Source organism: Macrobrachium nipponense, chromosome 10 (genome assembly GCF_015104395.2).
Source record: "Macrobrachium nipponense isolate FS-2020 chromosome 10, ASM1510439v2, whole genome shotgun sequence".
NCBI lineage: Eukaryota > Metazoa > Arthropoda > Malacostraca > Decapoda > Palaemonidae > Macrobrachium > Macrobrachium nipponense.
The window spans coordinates 27,743,691-27,758,690 of record NC_087204.1 but is presented as its reverse complement, the minus strand read 5'-3'; the positions used below and the strand labels follow the sequence as shown (position 1 = coordinate 27,758,690).

The window sequence follows — 15,000 nt, the reverse complement described above, 5'->3', positions numbered from 1 at the left end:
CTTTTACAGAAAGCTAGAACTGTCTGTTGTGAGATTAAGTTTATGAAAATCAAAAATCCTTTTAGTTGCAGAATATTCGAGTTTCATAATTTGGATATCGTTAAAAGCAATTATGAGACTGACTCACTCTCTCTCTCTCTCTCTCTCTCTCTCTCTCTCTCTCTCTCTCTCTCTCTCTACTTTCAAAAGTGGATCAAGACTAGAGGCAAGTAATTATAGGCCTGTGAGTCTAACATCACATATTATGAAAGTGTATGAAAGGGTAATGAAAAATATTATGAAACATTTAATAAAAAATAATTTGTTTAATATAGGACAACATGGTTTCGTACCCGAAAAAAGTACACAAACCCAACTGTTAGTCCACCGTGAGAACATATTCAAAAATATGAAAAGCGGAAATGAAACAGATGTGGTTTATCTAGACTTTGCAAAAGCTTTTGACAAGGTAGACATAAATATATTAGCGAAGAAAATTAGAAAACACAATATTCGTGGGATAATTAAAGTAGGAAGATGGTCAAAAGAATTTTTACACAACAACAGAAAACAGATAGTTATGTTGCCAAACGATTGAAGAAATCGGATGAAGCCAAGTTAATATCCGGTGTGCCACAAGGTACAGTGTTAGCTGCAATACTGTTTGTTATTATGATTGCAGACAGAGACAGTAATGTTAAGGTTTCGGTAGTGAGTAGTTTCGCTGATGACACAAGAATAAGTAGAGAAATTACTTGTGATGAAGATAGGAACGCTCTACAAAGAGACATTAACAAAGTATATGATTGGGCAGAGGTAAATAGGATGGTATTTAACTCTGATAAATTTGAATCAATAAATTATGGAGACAGAGAAGGAAAGCTATATGCATATAGGGGACCTAATAATGAGACAATCACAAATAAGGAAGCAGTTAAAGACCTTGGTGTGATGATGAATAGGAACATGTTTATACAATGATCAAATAGCAATTCTATTGCAAAATGTAAAGCAAAAATGGGAATGTTGTTACGGCACTTCAAAACAAGAAAAGCTGAACACATGATTATGCTTTATAAAACATATGTTCGTAGTCCACTTGAATATTGCAATATAATATGGTACCCACACTATCAAAAGGATATTGCACAAATAGAGAGTGTACAAAGGTCCTTTACAGCTAGAATAGAAGAAGTTAAGGGACCTTGACTACTGGGAAAGACTTACAATCCTTAAAAGAAATTAATAGTTCTAGAACGGAAGGGGAACGAGAACGCTACATGATAATTTAGGCATGGAAACAGATAGAAGGAATAGCAGAAAACATCATGGAACTAAAAAATATCAGAGAGCAAGCAGAGGTAGATTAATAGTGCCCAAAACTATACCAGGAAAAATAAGGAAAGCACACAGGACATTAATCCACTACGCACCAGCATCGATAATGCAGCGTCTATTCAATGCGTTGCCAGCTCATCTGAGGAATATATCAGGGGTGAACGTAGATGTGTTTAAGAATAAACTCGACAAATATCTAAACTGCATCCCAGACCATCCAAGATTGGAAGATGCAAAATATACCGGAAGATGTACTAGCAACTCTCTGGTAGACATTAGAGGTGCCTCACACTGAGGGACCTGGGGCAACCCGAACAAAATGTAAGGTATGTAAGGTCTAAGGTAAGGTCTCTCTCTCTCTCTCTCTCTCTCTCTCTCTCTCTCTCTCTCTCTCTCTCGGGGCTATCCTAGGGCTGGAACGCCCATTCCTCTGTTTTGAGCAGCCAACTGCATAATTGTGCCACGAGAGAGAGAGAGAGAGAGAGAGAGAGAGAGAGATTAAACATGCACAGAAGAGAAAGAGAAAGAGAGAAAAAATAAGTTAAATCTCTTGGTATGCGAGACAAACAACCACAGAAAGAGAGAGAGAGAGAGAGAGAGAGAGAGAGAGAGAGAGAGAGAGAGAGAGAGAGAGAGAGAGAGAGAGAGAGAGAGAGAGAGAGAGAGCTAATTATAAACCCTTGGCCTTATTAGAAACTTTAATTTTGTCCTGAAGATGTGAGAGAAAAATCCAGAGATTTGAAATGAAAAGTCTTCGCATCAAGGAAATGTTTGAGGAGTCTCTCAACTCAAACAGGAGAGGATGAGATTTCGGAGATAATTCAACACATTCGGTTTTTTTTTTTTTTTTTTTTTTTTTTTTTTTTTCTGCAAAGGAGACTGTTGCCGGATGAATCTAAAGTATTGTGAACTAAAACAAAACCCTTCTTGAAGTAATTAAGCTTATAACTCGAAACAATAGATTTCTCTTGTTAATGATTATATTAAAAATGATCTCTGCATGATCATGATTCTAAATCAGAAAGATATTCTAAATAAACTTTTGTCTTGCTAATTATGACTATACTCCGTTTTTTTCCATCTGTCCATCCGCCTGTGGTGTTTGCGCATGGTAACACTGCGTCCCGGGCTTTGAATAATATTCTATTTCGAATATTAACGGTGTGATTCGCATTCAGTAAATTATTAAAACACTTTTCAGTTGCAAATGTACACCCAGATATCCTTTTATTTACCTAAAACGGACACATAGCGTAACTTTTTTAAAGCCCGGGACGCAGTTTTACCATGCGAAAACACCACAGGCGGATGGACAGATGGAAAAAAACAGAGTATAGACAAAGCAAGCAGATTTGCTTATTGATTATATGATTTAAAGCTAAAAAATAAATCTTGTGATCATAAGTAAAAATGAAGTAATTTATCGTGGTACGATAGTGCTCTACCAAGGTCTCTTAGAGAACAGGTATCTGGGATATTGTAGAGATTGGTCTGCTCTCCTGAGCAGTGGTTCCCAACTGGGGATCGTAATCTGAGGATATGTTTGTATGAAACCAAAGGAGTTTAGAGTGTAGGCAGCCAATAGAGGCAACTGACTGGTTCAGTACAGGTTTGCGCAACGCCTTGTTGCCAGACGTATGAGAAGTAATAAATAACTTTATGTAATTTATCTTTTTTCTGATTGTGCATTCTTGACATACAGCAAGACATTGATTCTAAGATCCTAAGATCAGTACAGTGTCCTTAAGAAATATAACAAATACATGTGGTTTTTATATGAACCTAATAAGTGTAGGACGGTTGGCAGTCACTGTGGTCATGTGTTATTATGCTTGGCGGTGTATGAAAAGTGGACAATAACGACCAGAAAAAATTTGGGAACCAATGCTCTAGAATATTCCAGTTGACTGTCCTCTAGGAGATCATGGTAGAGCACTGTAGAGAATGCCTCAATGAATTACTCTAGATTAGCTCACTGCAGTACTGTGTAGATTACCCATGGGGACTGTCTCTAGAAATATCCAGTAGACTTCTCTTCAGAATATCCCCAGCAGATAACTCTGGAGATCTGCCGTCTAGCTTGCCTCAATAAATGGCTAAGAGGACTTCATTAACCTTTTCTGTAGCATACCTCAGTGGACTGTTCTCTAGAAGACCTCGTGAGGTAAGCTATACTCTAGAATAGTGTACGGCCCACCAAGGAAGTTGATACGATTTTTATGGGGGACAATTGAGAACGGTCAGACCAAGTTCATGGCCTTTTAGGCTTCCTCCACGTGAATAGTTCAATCTTTGAAATAAGAAAAATGATATATCACCACAAGAGGCACCAGAATGCCGAAAAAATGATTAGGTGGGGCATAGCCAACACAAAAAAGTGGGAACCATTGATCTAGAATCTATGGGGGGAAAAAAAACCACCCACTTTCGTCTTGGCACATCTCCAGAGAAGCAGTTGGATATGCTAATGACCTCTGAGGATAGTGGTGGTGTACTACTATTAGTCTTCTTGTGGGCTTCGTTATTCATTAGTAACTGATAGGTTTATTGAAGTGAGTCTTTCTGTCTATGACGAATCTTTCGGAAACTCCTTCGATTCTGTGACAAAAAATCAGCCTGCTAACCAACCAAACATTCCGCCTGCTAAGCAACCCACAAAAAAATCAGGCTACTAACCAACCCACCAAACATTCCGCCCGCTAACCAACCCACCAACAATACAGCCTGCTAACCAACCCACCAAAAAATCAGCCTACTAACCAACCCACCAAACATTCCGCCCGCTAACCAACCCACCAACAATACAGTCTGCTAACCAACCCACCAAAAATACAGCCTGCTAACCAACCCACTAAACATTCCGCCAGCTAACCAACCCACCAAAAGCTCAACCCACTAACCAACCCACCAGTTGTAAACACCCCGCCTTTTGTAATCTCATGGCTGACCGTGACACCGTAGAGGAAACACGCCGGAGACAACAAAAACCTATTATTATTATTATTATTATTATTATTATTATTATTATTATTATTATTATTATTATTATTATTATTATTATTATTCCTCGACCCCCAACGAAGCCGTAACGGTCGATAAAACAAACGGAGACACACGGAAGTAAATTTACGACGCGAGACCAGACAAGGAATCTTGCAAGGACGGGAATGGAATAAAGGGAATTATCAAAATGACAGAAAGAAACAATTCCCGGTTCCCGTCGGCGCCGTGTTGGCTCCAGACTTAGAAAGAGAGAGAGAGAGAGAAAGAGATAGTCTCTCTCTCTCTCTCTCTCTCTCTCTCTGTGTGTGTGTGGGTGGTTTGACCTCTCCTGATTGTGAAATATTTCCACACGGAGTAAATATACGAGATTCTATTATATCATATGTTTAGAGGGGATCATGTAAATATAACGACACGATTTTTAAAAATATTAGAAATATGTAGAATTTTTTTTATATCTGATTTTAATGTATATGTCGAAGAATTAGGTGTGTGAGCGATGTGTCCCTCCCGTTTCGTTTTTTACTCGATATTTGGTGCTGTCGTTCGGAAATATCCTCACGAATTATTTGCGTTTCAATTTTGTCCATTTTTGCTTTTGATTTGTCAGATTCACCAACGCGTATGAGTCATAAGTATATAGACGTATTTTGTCTACGTAAATTATAAAATAGCAATATTATATTATTTCACACTTCTCGGCCATTTCAGTGTTTGTGAATTTGACTTGTCATTTTCAGTCATTTCAATGTTAAGTCGACGATGTTTTATTTTTCAGTCATTTTCAGTTATTTCAATGTTAAGTCGACGATTTTTTTATTTTTAGTCATTTTCAGTCATTTCAATGATAAGTCAATGATGTTATAATTTTTCAGTCATTTTCAGCCATTTCAACGTTAAGTCGACAATGTATTATTTTTCAATCATTTCAATGTTGGTTACGTCGACGATGTATTATTTTTCAGTCATTTTCAGTCATTTCAATGATAAGTTGGCGATGTTTTATTTTTAGTCATTTTCAGTCATTTCAATGTTAAGCTCGCACGATGTAATATGTATTTCATCAGTCATTTTCAGTCATTCAATGTTAAGTCGAGCGATAATATTTTTCAGTTATTTTTTCAGTCATTTCAATAATTTTTTCGACGAAATGTTAGAATATTTTCAGTCTTTTCAGGTCTTTCAATGTTAAGTCGACGATGACGATTAAGTATTTGTTATATATTTCAGTCATTTTCAGTCATTTCAATGTTAAGTCGACGATGTTTAATTTTTCAGTCATTTTCAGTCATTTCAATGTTAAGTCGACGATGAATAATTTTTCAGTATTTTCAGTCATTTCAATGTTAAGTCGACGATTAATAATTTCCTTCAGTTACTATTTCAGTCAGTCCATTCAATGTTAAGTAGATCGACGATGTATATTTCGCAGTCATTTCGTCATTTTTCATGTTAATCGAGATGAAGTTAATTTTTCAGCTTCATTTTCAAGTCCATTTCAATGTTCAGTCGACGATGTATCTTTTCTCCAGTCATTTCAACAGTCATTTCAATGTTAAGTCACGATGGAATAAATTTTTTCAGTTTATGTTTCAGTCATTTCAATGTTAAGTCGACGATGTATAATTTCTCAGTCATTTTCAGTCATTTCAATGTTAAGTCGACGATGTATAATTTCTCAGTCATTTTCAGTCATTTCAATGTTAAGTCGACGATGAATAATTTTTCAGTTATTTTCAGTCATTTCAATGTTAAGTCGACGATGTATAATTTCTCAGTCATTTTCAGTCATTTCAATGTTAAGTCGACGGTGTATTATTTTTTAAGTCATTTTCAGTCATTTCAACTTTGTGTAAGTTGAGGATGTATTATTTGTCAGTCTTTTTCAGTCATTTCAACGTTGTTTAAGTCGACGATGTATAATTTTTCAGTCATTTCCATGTTGGTTAAGTCGACAATGTATAATTTTTTGGGTCATTTTCAGTCACTTTAATGTTGGTTAAGTCGACGATGTATAATTTTTTCAGTTGGTTAAGTCGTCGATGTATAATTTTTCAGTGATATTCATTCATTTCCAGTTATATTATATTGTCATTTCCATGTTGGTTAAGTCGACGATGTATTATTTTTCAGTCTTTTTTCAGTCATTTCAATGTTGGTTAAGTCGACGATATATTAATTTTTCTTCCTGGGAAAACATCTCCCAACATTTGCCAAACATTCGACGAAAGTCTGCCGCCTGTGGAAGTTGGTTCCACGAAATACGTGACGTGATGATGGTGGCCTGTGGAATTATGAGCTTCTAAACATTGTTTAGAAAAGTTCAGAGAGGATTCACAGCGAGAGAGAGAGAGAGAGAGAGAGAGAGAGAGAGAGAGAGAGAGAGAGAGAGAGAGAGAGAGATTTTAGTATCACTTCATTCCGAGAATGCTATCATTTTTTTCAATTTTCGAAATCTTGCTTGTCTTTTTTTTCTCTTTGGTGTTTTAGTTGGGTTTTCTCGGAATGGAAAACGGTTTTGGATGGAAGAAGACTCCTTCAAACCTCCCCCCCCCCTCCCCTTTTCTTCTAGGAGTATCTCCTCCCTCCTCCATCCTCCTCCCCAGGCCACGCACACCCCCCCCCCCCCCCCCCATTTTATCTCCTCATCTTGGCGCCCTTGGCAACACCAGACCACTCCGGAACAAGGAAGTACGAAGTTCTCTCTCTCTCTCTCTCTCTCTCTCTCTCTCTCTCTCTCTCTCTCTCAGGGGGTTGGAGGAGGAAGGGGTTTGTTTTCAAAGGCCATTAGCGGAAGGAGTACCCTTGGATATGCCGATCACACTCCTCCAGGTTATCGGGAACCCATTGAAGGACGTAAGTATCCTCGGCAGGAGAAGAAGAGACCGGGAGAGAGAGGAGAGAGAGAGAGAGAGAGAGAGAGAGAGAGAAGGCAGGACACAGACCTCTTCCTGAAGGAGGGTGAGGTTGAAGGTAGAGTTGAGTAACCCCGTCTACGATTATCGGTTGAGGATTGACGGTGAAAGGGTGAAGTTGGGGTTAGATTGGAAAAGGGGGTTCGCACCAAAGATTGGTTGAGGTTTGAATGATGGGGTTGAGCATTGAGAATGGCTGGATTATTGGGGTTGTTTAAAAAAAAAAAAGTTTTAGGAACGAGTGGAGAATATGGATTTTCATCCTTTAATGTAAAAATACACCGAATCTTATAATCAAGTTCTCTGGAATTAAAACACTATAGTAACATCCTTAACTTTGATGCATATATTATATTAAATATTTGTGCTTGAGCACGTTTCTTAAAAGTACCTGATGCCATAAATTATGATTCACACCAAGTTGGCTTTGAAAATATGCATTTTTTTTTTTTTTTACTTAATGAATCGTTTTTTAAAATTACTTATTTATTCAATCATTTTAGTTTAATTCTTATTTATTTGATCGTTTTTCGATATTGCAGCTTATTTGCTGAAAATTTATTTTAATTGCCTACGTCTATAATAGAGATTTACAGACACTAACCTCTCTCTCTCTCTCTCTCTCGATCATTTGTTTGCCCGAGCAAATTAAGATTAATGGAGGGCTCGTCTTATTTTATTGGAAGGTCGTCAGTTTTGGGGGAAAACCAATCAGATATTCGACGCCAAGTCTCTCTCTCTCTCTCTCTCTCTCTCTCTCTCTCTCTCTCTCTCTCTCTCTCTCTCTCTCTCCTTTTTTCCAGTCGCCCAGATTATATTTATCACCATTATTATTGTAATTTTGGTAGGATTATTATTATTATTATTATATTATTACTTAGTATTATTATTATTATTATTATTGTTATTGTTGTATGCTGGAAGTAACCCTCTTTTAAACATGTTTTATTAAAAGTAATTGCTGCCTCAGCTGCAATAATTTGATAAAGGTTCTTCTCTATTTTTCTATTGATTGTTTTCTCATTGTTGCTTAATCTGGTGAGCAACGCACCGAAGGTTGACATATCTCAATTATGTAATAGTCAAAGCCGATTGGATTATTTTACCAATAAAAATCCAATCGGCTTTGAATATTACATAATTGAGATATGTCTGCCGGCTTCGGTGCGTTGCTCACCAGATTAAGCAACAATGAGAAAACAATAATTAGAAAAATAGAGAAGAACCTTTATAAAATTATTGCAGCTGAGGCAGGGATCACTTTTAATAAAATATCATTATTATTATTATTATTATTTTGCTCTATCATAGTCCTCCAATTCGACTGGGTGGTATTTATAGTGTGGGGTTCCGGGTTGCATCCTGCCTCCTTAGGAGTCCATCACTTTTCTTACTATGTGCGCCGTTTCTAGGATCACACTCTTCTGCATGAGTCCTGAAGCTACTTCAGCCTCTAGTTTTTCTAGATTCCTTTTCAGGGATCTTGGGATCGTGCCTAGTGCTCCTATGATTATGGGTACGATTTCCACTGGCATATCCCATATCCTTCTTATTTCTATTTTCAGGTCTTGATACTTATCCATTTTTTCCTTTCTTTCTCTTCAACTCTGGTGTCCCATGGTATTGCGACATCAATGAGTGATACTTTCTTCTTGATTTTGTCAATCAACGTCACGTCTGGTCTGTTTGCACGTATCACCCTATCTGTTCTGATACCATAGTCCCAGAGGATCTTTGCCTGATCGTTTTCTATCACTCCTTCAGGTTGGTGCGCGTACCGCTTATTACTGCAAGGTAGCTGATGTTTCTTGCACAGGCTCCAGTGGAGGGCTTTTGGTACTGAATCATGCCTCTTTTTGTACTGGTTCTGTGCAAGTGCCGGACATTCGCTTGCTATGTGGTTTATGGTCTCATTTTTCGTATTGCACTTCCTACATATGGGAGAGATGTTATTTCCATCTATCGTTCTTTGAACATATCTGGTTCTTAGGGCCTGATCTTGTGCCGCTGTTATCATTCCTTCAGTTTCCTTCTTGAGCTCTCCCCTCTGTAACCATTGCCATGTGTCATCGCTGGCCAGTTCTTTAGTCTGTCTCATGTATTGTCCGTGCATTGGTTTGTTGTGCCATTCCTCTGTTCTGTTTGTCATTCTCCTGTCTCTTCGTCTACTTTTATCAGTCCTCCTTCTTCCCATGCGCTCTTGAGCCACTCGTCTTCACTGGTTTTCAGATATTGCCCCAGTGCTCTGTTCTCAATGTTGACGCAGTCCTCTATACTTAGTAGTCTCTCTCCTCCTTCCTTTCGTGTTATGTATAGTCTGTCCGTATTTGCTCTTGGGTGTAGTGCTTTGTGTATTGTCATATGTTTCCTAGTTTTCTGGTCTATGTTGCGAAGTTCTGCCTTCGTCCATTCCACTAACCTGCGCTGTATCTGATTACTGGCACTGCCCATGTGTTTATGGCTTTTTTCATATTTCCGGCATTATTATTATTATTATTATTATTATTATTATTATTATTATTATTATTATTATTATCAGGATCCCCTTCAGTTCTCACTATTATTATTATTATATTATTATTATTATTATTATTATTATTATTATTATTATCAGGATCCCTTCAGTTCTCACTATTATTATTATTATTATTATTATTATTATTATTATCAGGATCCCTTCAGTTCTCACTATTTATTATTATTATTATTATTGGTTTTGTTGTGTCATGGTACATTATGAAGTTCGTGTTATCAAAGCGCTCTCTGTCACCCGAATGATGATGACCTCACCAGCGGCGCCATATTAAGGCATAAAGTGACCTTGACCTCTTAACTAAGTGTGAAGATCAGTGCCCTCCCCCCCTCCCGCCCTCTTCCACCCTTCATCCCCCAACACCCCCCCCCCCCGCCCCCCCAACCCCGAAAGAAAAAAAGATGAAAAGGCAAAGCGCTGGCAACATCAAATTAAAAGATCAAATTAATCGTTCGATGATCCCTAGTACTGTGTCAGGAGAGAGAGAGAGAGAGAGAGAGAGAGAGAGAGAGAGAGAGAGAGAGAGAGAGACTGAGTGATTGATGAGTTAATTGGTATATTCAACTGGCGTCACAGCTTCAAAGGTCATCGGCACCGAAAATAAGACAGTTAACGAGAGAGAGAGAGAGAGAGAGAGAGAGAAATCGATGGATTAATTGGTGTATCCAGCCGGCGTCACGACTTCAAAGGTCAGTCGATGCCGAAAATAGATTTTTGGAGAGAGAGAGTTTCTGCAAGGCCATTGTACCGTAAATGAGTGGGACATTGTACAGTAAATTTAACATTTATCTTTCTTAATAATAATGATAACTCCACACTCATATTAACTTTGGCAACATCGAAAAATAGAATATTTCATCCGAGACACATTTGGGCCGCGATGGAGGAACGAAAGTTCCAAGATGCCACCAAAGGGACTGAAATTGTACAGAAAAAAGATTAAACGTCTGGTCGTGCAAACACCGCTAAATGAATACTTATATCAGATGCTCTTGTTTGTATATACAGTGAAATGATGAGAGTGATATTTTTTTAGTATTACTTTTTTGGGGGGGGCAAAATGATAATTATGAACAGAAATTCTAAAACTGTATCTTATTATTATTATTATTATTTATTATTATTATTATTAAAGCATTGACAAAGGTCTCCCATGGAAGCATCATTTGCCCAACCAATGTTTTGTTTTTGTATATCCAACCACTTCCAGATAGCTGGTAAATTCCCTCTCTCTCTCTCTCTCTCTCTCTCTCTCTCTCTCTCTCTCTCTGTATACGCACACACATTCATAACCGTTTATTTTCCATGGAAATTGACGAGACAGTCGTGATTAGAGATTCCGTTTTGGAGAATCGGCTGGAAATGGCTGTCTCGATGGAGGAGAATGAACGAGAATAGCGCGCCTCCTCCCCTCCCCCTTCCCTCAAACCCTTCCCCCACCTCTCCTGCCCCACTCACCCCTCCCCCTCCCTCCCCTTCCCCTTTTCCCTCCCCTCTGCATCGAGTAGGAATATTTCCCTTTCGGGAGAAGTGGAGAGGAAGAGTCCCATTCCTATTCCAGCCTCTAATAGACATTTAGAGAAGAAAAGAACTGACGCCTACGCAGAGATAGCGGCGGCCCCATCAACTGAGTGAGTTATTTACCTTATTTTCAGGTTTTTTGTTTTTGTTTTTTTCCTGATATACTCTACAAATCCTGATGTATTCTACAAATTGCGATGTACTTTACAAATCCTGATATACTCTACAAATCCTGATATACTCTACAAATCCTGATGTACTCTACAAATCCTGATATACTCTACAAATCCTGATGTACTCTACAAATCCTGATATACTCTACAAATCCTGATATACTCTACAAATCCTGATGTACTCTACAAATCCTGATATACTCTACAAATCCTGATGTACTCTACAAATCCTGATATACTCTACAAATCCTGATGTACTCTACAAATCCTGATGTACTCTACAAATCCTGATGTACTCTACAAATCCTGATGTATTCTACAAATTGCGATGTACTCTACAAATCCTGATGTACTCTACAAATCCTGATGTACTCTACAAATAAGGCGTCTGCTCTGAAAGAGGAAGGCTGAGACATAACTTAACTAAAATAACTACTAGGTGCTACATTCCTGCCTTTCCTTCTGAATCAAGGATGATCCCTCTGTGCAGAAAACCGTCGCACGGTGCAGTGTAGGCTAAGGTTCTTTGCAGCGTCCCCTCGGCCCCTGGCTGCAACCCCTTTCGTTCCATTAACTGTACCTCCTTTCATATTCTCTTTCTCCCATCTCACTTTCCACCATCTCCCACCAATTGCTTCATAGTCCAGCTGCTGCGAGGTTTTCCTCCTGTTACGCCTTTCATACCTTCTTGCTGTCTGTTCTCTCAGAGGTCTGGATAATCTAAGGCTTTATATAGTATTATAATAATAATAATAATTCCCTATCAACGCTGAATGACCTTTGGCCAGAATTCTATAAATGTCATGACATTCTGTGCAGAAAACCTACTATGTACCTATGTACTCTCTCTCTCTCTCTCTCTCTCTCTCTCTCTCTCTCTCTCTCTCTCTCTCTCTCTCCAACGCGACGTTTCCTCCTGATCCGCAGGACATTATCAAGCGATGACTGCTAAGGGACTGAATTCGATTGCCGAGTCCTTCTTCTTAAATCGTGCTGTTTCGCAACACCACGATTTAAGAAGAAGGACTCGCCACTCGAATAATGTCCTGCGGATCAGGAGGAAACGTCGCGTTGGAGAGAGAGAGAGAGAGAGAGAGAGAGAGAGAGAGAGAGAGAGAGAGATGAGGAGAGAGAGAGAGAGAATTGTATAAGCAAGAATTGTATAAGCAATAATAAATCAAATGACTCAACCGAAATTTACCATGTCCTTTGGTGCGTTGCTCGCCGGTATAAGCAACAACGAGTTATTATTGGGTATGCTGGAAACAGACCTTTCAAACATGTTTTATTAAAAATAATGGCAGAATTCACAGAATTGATTTTATCCAAAACTCATTGAATTCTCCCTATGATTTATCTTTCTGGCACGCTGGTATTACAAAGCAGATGTCCAATATTCATCGTGCTGTAGGTCGTCCTACAGCACGACCTACAGTACGATGAATATTGGACAGCTGCTTTATAATACCAGCGTACGACCTACAGCACGACCTACAGTACGATGAATATTGGACACCTGCTTTATAATACCAGCGTGACAGAAAGACAAATCATAAGGAGAATTGAAAGAATTTTCTATAGAATCAATTCTGTGAATTCTGCCATTATTTTTAATAAAACATATTATTATTATTATTGTTATTATTATTATTATTATTATTATTATTATTATTATTATTATTATTATTATTATTATTATTATTATTATTAGTTTGTTTTTTTTTTTTTTTTTTTTTTTTTTAATCACAGTCCTCCAATTCGATTGGGTGGTATTTAAAGTGTGGGGTTCCGGGTTGCATCCTGCCTCCTTAGGAGTCCATCACTTTTCTTACTATGTGCGCCGTTTCTAGGATCACACTCTTCTACATGAGTCCTGGAGCTACTTCAGCCTCTAGTTTTTCCAGATTCCTTTTCAGGGATCTTGGGATCGTGCCTAATGCTCCTATGATTATGGGTACGATTTCCACTGGCATATCCCATATCCTTCTGATTTCTATTTTCAGATCTTGATACTTATCAATTTTTTCCCTCTCATTATTATTATTATTATTATTATTATTATTATTATTATTATTATTATTATTTAGAAGACGAACCCTATTCACACGGAACAAGCCGAAAGGGCCACTGACTTGAAATTCCAGATTCCAGATTCCAGATTTCATTCGAAAGCAGTAACGGGAGGTAATAATGGGAGACACAGAAAGAGGAGGTCACTTATGAGACAAGCAAATAAATTTAACAAAATAAATAAATGAAAATGTAAGTGGATTATTGAAATACAAGTCGAATTGTATGAGGGAAGTAATGCATTACGTCTTCGTTCGAACTTCCGGAATCCCAACTGCACGACGAACCATCAAAGCAGTAGCCTATAAAATGAATTATTGCCTTTACCCATATAAATGCTAGATTCGTGGTTTATTTGTTCACAGCGTCAGCCATTTCATTTTTCGCTGATTTGTCAGCAGCTTGTCAGAACCATTGCGCCTCTGCGTCGACCAAGGTGGTCAGTTTTGCACTTAGTAGTAGTAGTAGTAGTAGTTGTAGTAGTAGTATACCCGGCTGGTAGTCGAGAGTGAGTTTGTCTCGCAATCAAGATGGAGGAGTGGTCAGTCTTGTGACTCATGTTAGAAGATTGCTTTTGTGTATTGGTTGTGTATGTGTATATATATATATATATATATATATATATATATATATATATATATATATATATATATATATATATATATATTCTGCGTGTGTTCGAACACATGAACGAAAATACCGTATACTATATGAAGCTTCAGTGACGCTCCTCCCAGCAATACCTAATGCTCTCTCCATACTGACCTGATCCTCTCTCTCTCTCTCTCTCTCTCTCTCTCTCTCACACACACACACACACACACACACACACACACAACACACACACAACATATATGTTGAAAAACCTTTAATCTGGCTAAGTAACACAAGTGTGGCATCGACTGGCCCAGACTCACTGAAGGGAGAGTAATTTGGCGAGACGGACGGAGGCTCCCCGAGGACTACGTACGGACGGTATATAATACGTAAGGGGTCTCTCTCTGTCCGCCGTCCGCCACATCTCCCCTTTAATGCCAATCAGCCTTTGACCGATCCGGCCATTTCATCAGCACACGTTCGCTCGGCTGATGTATTTTTACTATAAACGTTTGTGTCTGTGTTTTCCTTTTTTTTTTTACGCATGAGTTTGTCATGGATATGGATCTGTATATGATTATATATACTATATATTATATGTGTAAATAAATTCTTCTGTTAAAACAGGATACGTCTCAAGTATAAAAGCCAATTAAACCAGTGTTTTAATGGGGCTATATATATATATATATATACACACACACACACACACACACACACATATATATATATATATATATATATATATATATATATATTATAGAATTATATATATATATATAGATATAGATATAGATATATAATAATATATACATATATATATCTATTATTATATATATATATAGATATAGATATAATATATATATATATA

The 15,000-nt window shown here is 37.8% G+C and overlaps 1 protein-coding gene across 6 annotated transcripts in view; it reads left to right on the top strand.

Annotated features, from left to right (window-relative positions):
• Window positions 1–15,000, top strand: part of LOC135223509 (protein dispatched homolog 1-like) — a 119,970-nt gene that overhangs the window by 71,579 nt on the left and 33,391 nt on the right. Inside the window, exon 1 of one of the 6 annotated variants that reach the window (XM_064261958.1) lies at window positions 7,092–7,176. The exons of the other annotated variants lie outside the window; for them this stretch is intronic. The gene's annotated coding sequence lies outside the window, so the exon portion shown is untranslated. Of the gene's footprint in view, window positions 1–7,091; window positions 7,177–15,000 lie in introns of those variants that run through there. 6 annotated transcript variants of the gene reach the window in all.